This window comes from Sphaeramia orbicularis, chromosome 12 (genome assembly GCF_902148855.1).
Source record: "Sphaeramia orbicularis chromosome 12, fSphaOr1.1, whole genome shotgun sequence".
NCBI classification, from domain to species: Eukaryota; Metazoa; Chordata; class Actinopteri; order Kurtiformes; family Apogonidae; genus Sphaeramia; species Sphaeramia orbicularis.
Window position 1 is genome coordinate 7,142,246 of NC_043968.1, and position 12,664 is coordinate 7,154,909.

A 12,664-nucleotide genomic window follows, 5' to 3' on the forward strand; every position below is an offset into this window, starting at 1 on the left:
GGTAAGATTTAGATTTTTGCAGTGTTACTGATTCTTGATGGAAAATGATGCTGAGATACAGGGACATTGGAATTATTTTATAGTTAATATTATAAGGAAAAGATACATAGACTGAATTTACAGTTTTGTTTTTTTTTTATAGCTCCTTTGTGAAAACATAATCCAGTGACTAAACCAAGGTTCTAATAGTTTTAGATTATTCATTATAGTTTAGTTTTATTAAGTTTTGACTTTTTTTTTTCTCTAATTCAGTTCATTTTAATTCATTTTTAGAGCAGGTTTGATAGTTTTTATTAGTTTACATTTTTTTCTAAATGCTTAGTTTTAGTTTCTTTATATCTTTTCTCTTCTTCTCTGTCGTCGAATTCAAATAAATCCCAGACAGGACTCTGCTGCTTTCTCCCAACTTTAGTCTCCATGTTTCCAGGTAGAGTGGGGACCAGAAGACGACTGGAAACCACAAGTGAACACAAGTGACGGACCAAAAAGTGTTGTATGGTGCCGCTAGCTAAAATTGCTAGCGGCAAATAAATCGCTTTCGTATCAATCCAACATTGAAAAAGACGACAACGAAGGGAATTTTATCCGTAATTTTTATAAGTTTTAGTTCGTTTTGTAAGTACACAATACAGTTTCAGTTAGTTATCGTTTTTTTCTCTTTTAATTATAGTTTTTATTTATTTCAGTTAACGAAAATGGTTTTACAATTCTAGTTTTCGTCATTTCGTTAGTTTTTGTTAATGATAATAACCTTGGACTAACCTTGACAGATGATACACATTACCGGTGTAAGTCTGTCCATGAGATTTGTTGACAAAAACAGAAAGTCACCTGACGGATACTTCAAAGTTAATCCTCAAACCAAACAAACACACGAGCAGAAGAACACACACCAGATAACACAGAGGATCATGTTCCCCATTCCGTCCTCTGACCTCATTACATCAGAGGAGGACGCTTTCGAACAGCGGCGGCGGAGGCGCCTTTGACCACTGGACTACGCTATCGCTGCTCTTATTTACCGAGCCCACAACAATTACCCCGCACTGGAGGAGCGAGCGGCGAGTGGGCCGTCATGATCATGATGGGTAGATGGCAGCGATAACAGGCTGTGGCTTCAGGAGGACTGATAATGTGAGCGGCTCATCCTTACTCATCCTCCTCCTCCTCCACAGCTGTGAGTGAACGACCTGAGGCCAGAGCCAGCGTGTCCACGGAGACGGCGAACTCACATGGATCTGAGTTCCACTGAGCAGCACAAACAGTATCGACCAGCAGCTGGACGGGAAGCCATCATCAGCACCCGTTGGATAAAGACAAACAAAATTAAGCACCAAGGCAGCAATACTGAGAAAACCAACATAACTGAGTGAAACAGACCATAATAACTCCACATAGAGATTACAAAGCTCTTTACCACCTCCCACCAATAGATGGCGGACATGTGTCCCTTCAATCCTAACACCATTTCAGGACATGTTTCTATTCAAAGTGAAGAAGAAAATCCAGTTTAAAGTGTGGTCCTGAACTGGTTTAGGAAGGAAGGAAAGCGGATTTAGTTTTAGTTTGGATAGATATGGACACTAAAACTTACTGCATTTTACTTTAGGTTAGGTTAGGTTAGTTTATTTCAGACACAGACATAATACAAAACATACGGAAAAAAAATAAAATAAAATAAAATAAACAATACACAAATAAAAAATCAAACAATAGAAAAATAATAATAATAATGATAAACAATACACAAAAAATCAAATAATACTACTTACTTAATAATACTTTCTACTAAAGTTTAACCCTGTAAAGCCTGAACCATTAACCACTGACAGAAAATTCTAATTCCTTGAAATTTGAGCCTTAATTGGTCCTTCCGAACAACCAAAAAATGTATTTTCAAATATCAATTTCCATGTATGAGTTTCAGTTTTGTATCATATTTGATCCATCGGGTCTCAATGCTCAAATATTATTATTTTTGAACAAACTAAAACATAACACAAACATGTCTAACAAATTGTTAATTCCTTTTCTAAATGGTCCCAGTTCTTCCTCCTTCCTCATTAATGACAGTCTTGTAGTGTCACTGGAAAGGCCTCTGGTGAATGAACTCCTCCCCCTGGTGGATTATCTGTGTATTGCATGTATCTAATTGTATACATCAGGTTTTTCAAGAAAAATAGATCTCACTGATCATGTAGAGCAGGGCTGTCAAACTCATTTTAGTTCAGTTCCACATTCACCCCAATATGATCTGAAGTGGGCCGAACCAGTAAAATAATACCAGTGAAGAAAGTAAAATTACATTATGATAATGTTTAAATCTACATCGTTTCCTTAAAAATCTGAATAACGTGAACAACTTGAAATGTCTTAAGAAAATCAAGTGCAATTTTAACAATATTCTGCCTCAGTTTATCAGTTTATCATTGACACATGTGCATTACAACTTACATTACAAATACACAAAACATTTAGTAAGAGGTAGAATATTGATAAAATTGCCTTTACTTTTCTCAAGACATTTCACATTGTTCATATTTCTTCAGATTATTCACTGTTTTTTTTTTTTATAAAAGGATAGTTTGTAAATCTAAACATTTTCATGTAATTTTACTTTTTTTTTTTTTTTTACACTAAAACAAAAATAAAATCTGCAGTTTTCATTATTTATAGGTTATTATGACAGTATTTTTCTAGTCTGACCCAATGAGATCTAATTGGTTTATATGTGTATATATGGAACCTGAATTAAAATGATTTTTACATCATTGATTAATATCTTCAGTATGATTTTTGCATTTCACAAATTCATCCCAAGGGCCAGATAGGACCCTTTGGCGGGCCGGATTTGGCCCCCAGGCTGCATTTTTAACACCTGTGATGTAGAGGGCTTCAGAACTCATGTATCAAATATGACACTTCAGCGTTATAGGGTTAAGTTCATTAATTCTAAGGATAAAATGACAAAAAAAAAAAAAAAAACACAAAGACAACTTCCATGTAAATATGTTCAAAGTTCAATTGTACTAAAAGTTGCGCAATACAAAATGGCCATCGCCCTGTGACATCACAATATGCAAACTAGAGTACATTTACTCCCATCATAAACTTTAGGTCATACTCAATATTTTTTGTGATTTACCGTTAAACTTTATCTCTAAACACTTCCAAGATACAGCTTTTGGAAATATTGAATATTAGAAAAATCTCCAAATTAAAAAAAACAAAACAAAAACAAACAAACAAAGATTCATGTTTGTGTGCATTACAGTTTGTTTATATTTATATCTATATTTATTCTGCAGAAACATAATGATGAAACTACAACAACCCCGGTTACATTTTGAACTTCACACTTCCAAGATACAGCTGTTTGAAATCTGGATATAAAGTGAATTTTTTTGTTTGTTTGTTTTTTAACTCCGGCACCTGAAGGGTTAGCAGTTTTTTCTCTCCGAGTAGATTTATCTTTCTGATGCTGCTGCTGGATGGGAAAGGTACAGTGGTTTTCTGGTGCTCTGTGCCTTGCTCAAGGGCCTAATAACTCTGATCTAACACTCCCCGGGTGACAAAGTTTTCGGAGCTCACTTTTCCACCTCCAAAAGCGAACATGAAGCAGCATCACTGACCTGGAGGCAGCCGTGATATTAATGCCTCTAAATAACTGAAGTGGCACACACATATTGTTCAGGGATGAAGCAGCGGTGTCATGGAACCTGTGGCTTACTGGTGATCGATTGGGTTTTCAACCTCAGGAAAGCAAAGTGTGGAGGAAAGAAAACCTGTGCAGTTTAAGGCTGAGCAACAGATTGACAAAATCACTGAAGTTCAAAATGGAACCGGGTTGTTGTGGTTTCATCGTGATGTTTCTGCAGAATAAATACAGATATAGATATAAACAAACTGTAATTTAAATACATTTAGTCTTTTAGTAGTGCAACTTTTTTTTTTCACTTCACCCAAAATTGTATGACACAAGATGGAATAAAAAACCCTCCACCTTCAGTTATGCTGAATGTACTTTATGATATTCTGTGGAAAGTTGCTGCAGTGTCCGAGTGAAAGGAAACAACAAATCTGTGTTTGAAGTTTCTACATCGCAGCTGTTTCCAGTGGTGAAATTAAACTGAATAACTACATGACTTCAGTAACTGCACTAATATTCCATACTCTGACCAGCAGGGGTCAGTCTGGTACCAGAATACACTTAAAACCAAAACCACCAACGAATCAAAGCCATGTATCCACAGACTGGATCAGTCACTGAATAAAGTATAAAGTTCATTGTTTACACACATCTGTATTCTGGTATCATCAAGTTTTCTTCTTTAAACTAAAACTAGTAAACGTTTATTTAAACAGCCGCTCAAAGTAGCACTGTATCTTATAATGTTTATGTGCTGCGTCAGCTGATAGTTTACATTATAGCTCTGTTAGCTTAGCTCTGTTTGTAGACTGAAAACAGCCCCAGTAAAACCACTGATCACCTCTGTTTTCTGTTGGGTTGTGTTGTCAGTAGCTGAACTACAGGTCTGGGCCCGTATTCCTAAAGATTCTTAGTGCAGAGTTGCTCCTAGTGGCCAAATTCTAAGAAAATTCTTAGAATTATGATGTTTTCTTAGAATTTCCCCTAAAAATGAAGAGTAGATCCTAGTAAAAATAAAAGCTATTCCTAAAGAATCCTAGCCTTTTAGAGAGCTCCTAAGGTCAGATCTGTTCAGAGCAGGAAGAGGACTTTTAAGGGGAAGAGGAGTTCCCTAAGCAGAGGACAAAATGGAAGAGGCAGGAGGAGATTCTGCAAACACTGGAGGACAGGGAATTCATTTAAACACTACAGATTGCACTGTAAAAAAAAAAAAAAAAAAAAGTAAAAAAAAAGGTATTATTCTGGCAGCAGGGGTGCCGAAAAAATAACTGTTAAATAACGAAAATAAACCATCTCATAAAAATACGGTAATTTTCGATAATTAAAACAGTTCTTTGCCCTGACTTTACCATGAGATTTTGCATTTTTTGACTTTTTAATGTTTAATAAAGAATATTTACATGTATTAAAACAATTCAAATTACCTATAAATATACATCTCTCTCTCTCTCTCTCTCTCCTCCTCTCTCCTCTCTCTCTCTCTCTCTCTATATATATATATATATATTATATATATCTAGATATATATATATATATATATATGTATATATAATTTTCAATGAGACTCAGTTGTCCAATCCACTGATAAAAACTGTATTTGGACAGTGTGAGGCCGTCGGCCATTTTGCCTGTGGTTCTCCTTGTTTTCCTCCATTTTAGCTCTGGTTGGATCCACCCTGCTTCGTTTGGCACACCTGGCCAGACCCTATATAAGTGTGCTGGAAACCAAAATGGCTCGCTCTCTCCCTCCGCCTGCCTGATGACACCTGGGGTTCCAGCATGGCCGTCTGATTTTTGGTTTGTTTGTTTGGTTCTTCTGGTTTCTTTGTCTCACATGCATCCACACATCCTACACTTCACCACTGATTACTGATTTTTTGACCTGAGTAAGTTTGACTTGCTTATCTTTATTAAAATACATTACCTTTAATTGTCACTGTGCAGACCTTCCCTTCTTTGTTATGCTCTCATACGAGCTGGGCATAACAGTGGGGGCTCGTCCTTTTGAACCTATTGTTATCTGTTAACTGAGAATGATAGTAACAAAGGGGAGGCTCACAGTGACTTTAAATGTAATGTTAACTCAGGTAGGGAGGCAAAATCTGGTTCTCTCTTTTGGGGCTTGCGTTTGAGATGTTCTTAAGGGGAAGAAGGGTTGTAAGTTACACAGTGTGGAGCTATGGGGAGGTTGTAGCTTGATAGCTTTGTCACATTGAGCTGTCTGGCTGGAGCATGTGTTACCCCCAGATAGGCTTTAGTGGCAGTTCTCTCACAAGGAGGGGTTGCTCTCTTTTTTGTTTTTAAGGGCTGTTTGTTATTTTTGTGTGTTGCCCGCGTGGTTAGCAGCAGTTGTCTCGGGAGCACCCCGAAGTATTGGCTGAGACACGTCGTCTCCCCAATACAGACGGTTTACAGGTGCATAATTACCCGCCGCCAGTGCGCACATGAAGACTAGGGTGCAGTTAGCCAGTAAGGTTAGGCAGTTAGGAGGGGGCGCTCCTTTATCACTCAATCTCCCTGTGGTTTTTGCTGTGTAACTGAGATTTTTTTTTTTCTTCTTCCTTGAGTTAGGTCTCTGTCTGTGGCTGGGTTGAGGTCAAGTTAACATGGATACTGGACACAGTAATTCTTTGGTTTCGGAGTTCCTCCAGCGGCCATCTCGTGACACTTTAGCTCAATTTGCAGTGGGTGATTTGGTTGATTTGCTGTGCATTTGGGTTGGGCTAAAGCAGAGAAGGTGCCAAAAAAGGCGGAGCTTCGGGGTATTGTTGAGGGGTTAGCGGTCTCCGCTCAGCTTTTGGAGGCGGTGGTTCAAGCTCCAGTTGTTCAGGAAACTCCAGGTGTTGTTAATGAGAATTGGTCTTTTGATCAGTGTCTTCAGATGGAGAAGGAAAGGCTAAATTGGAAAGGGAGAGGTTCCAGTTTCAGCTACAGCAGGAGAAGCTGAAGGCTGAAGTTGCTTTGGAGAAGGAACGACTTCTGTTGGAGCGGATGAGGTTGGAGCTGCAGATGGAAGGTAGAGGTGAGGCTGCAGGGGGGCATCGTGGATTTGATGTGGCTGAGAGTCTACGTTTGCTGCCAAAATTTGATGAGAAGGACCCTGACACATTTTTTGCGCTGTTTGAGCGGGTAGCAAGTAGTAGGGGGTGGTCTGATACCCACCAAACTTTAATGCTGCAGTGTATCTTAACAGGGAAGGCCCAGAGAGCTTTTTCTGCCCTTAGTCCTGTTGAAGGTGCCAATTATGCTAAGGTTAAGGTCTTTGTAATCTGATTGTGTTGGAACAGTTTAAGGGTTCAGTGCCAGCCCATATAGCTACTTATATCACTGAAAAGAAGGTTACAACAGCTGCGGAAGCTGCGGTTTTGGCAGATGAATATGTTTTAACACATGGCAGTCATTCCACAATTGGTCAGGGTCATCGAGAGAGCGTATGGAGAGGGAGGTGAAGTATTTGTTGCAGCATGGGTTGGCTGAGCCATCATGTTCAGGATGGGCTTCTCCATGTCTATTAGCAGGTAAAGCAGATGGGTCAGACAGGTTCTGCACTGATTTCAAAAAAGTTAATGCAGTCACCAAGCCTGATTGTTACCCTCTTCCTCGGATTGAGGATTGCATTGATCAGGTGGGTGGGGCAAAATTTGTGACCAAGCTGGACCTTCTGAAAGGGTATTGGCAAGTGCCACTGACAGCCAGGGCCAAGGAGATTTCTTCCTTTATTACACCGTGGGGTCTGTTTTCCTATTCTGTAATGCCATTTGGCCTCCGAAACGCTCCAGCCACATTTCAACGTCTTATGAATCAAGTCTTAGCTGGGTTGGAAGGGTGTTCAGCTTATTGGATGATGTGATAGTGTTCAGTGACACATGGGAAGCTCATGTTCAGCGGCTGGGGGCAGTGTTCGACAAGTTGACACAGGCAAACTTAACTGTTAATTTGGCAAAGTGTGAGTTTGCTAAAGCAACAGTTACCTATCTGGGCAAAGTGGTTGGTCAGGGGGAAGTCCGTCCGGTGCAGGCTAAGGTGGAGGCTATGCTTCACTATCCAGTGCCTGCATCCAAAAAAGAGCTGATGAGGTTCCTCGGGTTAGTGGGGTATTACCGCAGCTTTTGTCCCAACTTCTCCACTGTGGTTGCTCCGCTGACTAACCTGCTGAAGAAGAATACACCTTTCGTCTGGTCATCCTCCTGTCAAGATGCTTTTGAAGGTGCAAAAACTTTGATATGCTCCACTCCAGTGCTTGCAGCTCCAGTCTTCCATAAACCTTTTAAGATCCAGGTGGATGCGAGTGATGTGGGAGCTGGGGCAGTGCTCCTCCAGGAAGGGGAGGGGGGACTTGACCATCCTGTGTGCTTCTTCTCTCGTAAGTTTAATCGTCACCAGTTGCACTATTCAGTTATCGAGAAAGAGACTCTGGCTTTAATTTGGGCTTTAAAGTTTTTTGAGGTGTATGTTGGGTCCTCACAGCCGGTGACTGTATACACTGATCATAACCCACTTACATTTTTGAATAGCATGCACAATGTCAACAGTAGGCTTATGAGATGGCTGTTATTTTTACAGCCTTACACACTGAATGTTTGTCACATTAAAGGTAGTGATAATGTAATGGCTGATGCACTCTCTAGGGCACCTTGTTGATGCTACACTAAGACCCTGTTAGTGGGGTCTTGTGTGTATGGGGGGGGGTGTGATGGCCGTCGGCCATTTTGCCTGTGGTTCTCCTTGTTTTCCTCCATTTTAGCTCTGGTTGGCTCCACCCTGCTCGTTTGGCACACCTGGCCAGACCCTATATAAGTGTGCTGGAAACCAAAATGGCTCGCTCTCTCCCTCCTGCCTGCCTGATGACACCTGGGGTTCCCAGCATGGCCGTCTGATTTTTGGTTTGTTTGTTTGGTTCTTCTGGTTTCTTTGTTCTCACATGCATCCACACATCCTACACTTCACCACTGATTACTGATTTTTTGACCTGAGTAAGTTTGATTTGCTTATCTTTATTAAAATACATTACCTTTAATTGTCACTGTGCAGACCTTCCCTTCTTTTGTTATGCTCTCATACGAGCTGGGCATAACAGACAGTTTATCAGTGCTTATACATGTTATACATTCACAAAAATACATTTATTCAACATTTTTGTTGTGAAACCTCCTGTAATTTCTCAAGATATTTGTCAATTAACAAACAAGTCTGGTTCAACTGACAGAACAATTACTTCTTTTGTGGTTAATTGTTAGTAATTTTATCTCATTTAATTTATTTATATTTTCTTTACAGTATTACACTTTAAATTAACAGTTTAATCTCATAAATATTGTGACTTTTTTTTTCCTTTTTGGGTTCACTTATTTCCTTCAATATTCTGGAGTGTTCCGTTTAAATTGGAATTTCTCTTTGCCTTTTGTTCACCTTCACATTTTATTCCAACTTATGTTTGAAATAAAGTTTATCGACGTCATTCAGTTCAGAACTTTTACTTGTGCATTTTGACACTGATGTGTTTATACTTTTATACTGGGGGGGGGGGGCTTATTTCAGGAAAATTTTCAGATTCAACTTTAGCCCTGATTTTCTGATGCAACAAGATGTTCTAAGCACTCCTGTGTAATTTTTTTGACATTTTCATCCAAACCCCCAACCCCCCCCCATGCTGAAAATTACTTTTTCAACCCTGAAAAATGTGGGGTTTTTGTCAACTTTCAATGTGCAATGTGTCGATCTGCTCATGCTGGGCCCTTAAATGTTTTTTTTTTTTTTTTGTGTGAGACATGTCATGTCTTCAGAGGGCTTTGCACTACAAAAGGTGTAGTGTCAAGGTCCAATTCTAGGTCAAAGGTCACCCAAATGGTCCAAATGCATATTTGATGGAATGAAGCTGTTCATGTGGGTTCTTCCAAATGTTGGGCTCAGGTTCTCTCCTCATAACACATCTACTGACCACAAACAACTGACATTCAATAAGACACATTCAACACAACTGTTTACTCATGTATTCTCCACAGACATGAAAAAAGAACAGACGGTAGTTTCACATGACTGACATTTACATGTATGTGTCCTGTTGGTGCAGAGGACAGACCTGGAGCCACAGACAGAAGGTCCTGGGTTTTGATTCAACACCAGGACATGGGGGTGGAGCCTGTAGGCCATGGGGGTGGAGCCTGTAGGCCATGGGTGTGGGACCTTTAGTCCATGGGGGTGGGACCTTTAGTCCATGGGGGTGGGACCTTTAGTCCATGGGGGTGGGACCTTTCTGTGTGGAGTTTCCATGTTCTCCGCATGTCTGTGGGGGTTCTCTCTGGTACCCTGGCTCCTCCCACCATCCAAACACATGCACTGATAGGTTAATGGGTTCATCTAAATGTGAATGTGACAGTGGTTGTTTGTCTCTATATGTTCAGTCTGTGATGAACTGGTCACATGTCCAGGTGAACCCCGCCTTCACCCATAAGTAGCTGGGATAGGCTCCGCCCCTGTGACCCTAGTGAGGATAAAGTGGGTTCAGAAAATGAATGAATGAATGAAGTGTTAGTGTTTCCCTCCTAAATGTGTGCTAGTGTTTCCTCCACACTAATGGCAGCAAATTCAAATGTTCTGTCCATGTTTGAATCTTTAGTCTGTACTGTGTCTTTAAAGGGCCAAAGGCCTTGGGGGGGTCCCACCAGGAAACCAGAGGAACAGAACTGAGGACAGATTTGATCAAATGTCAAAGTGGTATGAATTTTTGAAAAAACTAGGCATTTTGGTTACCTTTAACCAACAACATGACCTTGACATTAGACTCTTCATAGTACAAAATACTTTTATAATACAATCTGGCACTGACAAGATCATGAACTGTCCCATCATGAACATATTTGTACACTGCACTGGACCAAAGAGTGGAGAGGCTGGGAAAGAGGAGATTTTCAGAATTAAAAAAGTAATTTTCAGGGAAGGGGGGTGGGGGGGGTGTTGGATGAAAATTTTCAAAAAAAATTACACAGGAGTGCTTAGAACATCTTGTTGCATCAGAAAATCAGGCTAATGTGGTATTTGATATTAAGCCCCCCCCATTTATACCTTTCAAACACTGTTACAGAAAATAATGCTCCTCGCGGTTAAATGTATACTATGAAGTTACACTCCCCTCAAATTTGTTTGGCTTTTTTCTTGTTTCCTTTAATCATTTCTTGCGTTTCTGATTTAATTATACTCCTCAGATTCCTTACTGTAAACAGGGCACAGCAGATGCTGCAATAAAAGAGTTGGATTTCCACTCAAAACAAGCAAAACATCTTCAAAACAAAACAAAAAAAAGACAGTTTGGTAAACCGAACTTTGTGTAATTCCTCATTGCAACACTGACTGAAACCAGAGGATCATTTTGCTTCTTTTCCAAACTGCTGACAGCCTGTGGATCCTAAACGTCAGCTACTCTGGGCAGTAACAGTCTGATAATCAGCCATAACTATCATTTTGTCTCACTTCATTAATTCAGCCTGAGATTTTGGTCACGTTAGCCAGTTTCTTTGTGAGGTTATTTGGCTCTAATTAATTGTTGGCAAATGACACATCTGTCCACCATTAGTTTTATTTTTGTCGATGCAGCTGCTGCGTTGGAGCTGCTAATAACCTACGATTTTAAGACTGAATTACAGAGATCACATGACTGGAGCTCTGAATAGACTGATATTGAGGGGGTTGGTTTGGCTTTGGCCCAGCTTCTATGAGAAAAAGTTTTGAAGGAGCGTTCCAGCAACTAAATCCTCCTTTTCCACCATCTGTCTGTGTGCATGTAAGTATACTATATGGACAAAAGTATGTGGACATGTTGAATTCAGGTGTTTCTTTTCTAACAAGGGTCTGGGATACAAAACAATAAGGACTAATGTTATAATATAGTTTCATATTATGGGATAAATATCATTGCATTGGTTAGTTTGGTTTAAATTATCTTTGTTTCCAAAATGCCTCAGAGATGGTTTCTACTAAGTTTCTCTCCATGTTGATTTTTTAAATTTTTTTTTATCCATGACTATGATTTTAAATGTTCTACCTCTAAATTTCAAAAAAAAAAAAAAAAAAAAAAAATTCATGCTCTCACTGTAAATAATAATTTTCTACCAAAACTAACCATCTAATTTCTTCACATCTCACTGAGGAAGAAAAATCTCCCAGTAAAACTTCAAGGAAATATTGATGTTTTTATCTCAAATCCTCATGAACAGGACATCTTACAGCTGTAGACATGATGTGTCCCAATATTTTTGTCCATATAGTTTATAAACATCAATATTTCTTTAATGTTTAATGGGTGATTTTTTCTTCCTCAGTGAGATGTGAAGAAAGTAGATGGTTAGTTTTGGTAGAAAAATATGATTTACAGTCAGAACACGAAAAATATTTTAGAAATTTAGAGGAAGAACATTTAAAATCATAGTCATGAATAATAAAAAAAAATTAAAAAATAAAAAATGCTGAAAGAAATTAAGGAAAAAAACATCTCTGAGGTATTTTAGAAACAAAAATAGCAATTTAAGCCATAATATAAAACTATATTCTGACATTAGTCCTTATTGTTTTGTATCCCAGACCCCTGTTAGAAAACAAACACCTGAATTCAATATGAGGGAATAGAGAGTCAAGTAGTGATAGAGGTAGAACATTAACCCTTTCATGCATGAATTATGAGAACCTTAGTCAAGATTTTTTTTTCTGGAGTGTTTTTATACCTCCTTAGGCATAAAAAAAAAAAAAAAATGTGATCGAGTTTTTTTTTTTTTTCATGGAGTTACAAAAATGTCCATGCATTAAATTTTTTAAGTAAAGAAATACGTATTTAAAACCTCATATCAGAAAGTAAAATGAAAACAATGAAATAAAAACATTTTTAAGGCCGCTAATTTGATGTTTTCTTACATTTTACCATACTCCAATGGTAGTTATTACCTCATATAATATGCAAAAACACAACTGTTTTTGTCCAACAAATAACAACTGATTTACACTTAAACATGTTACTGCAGATCAGGT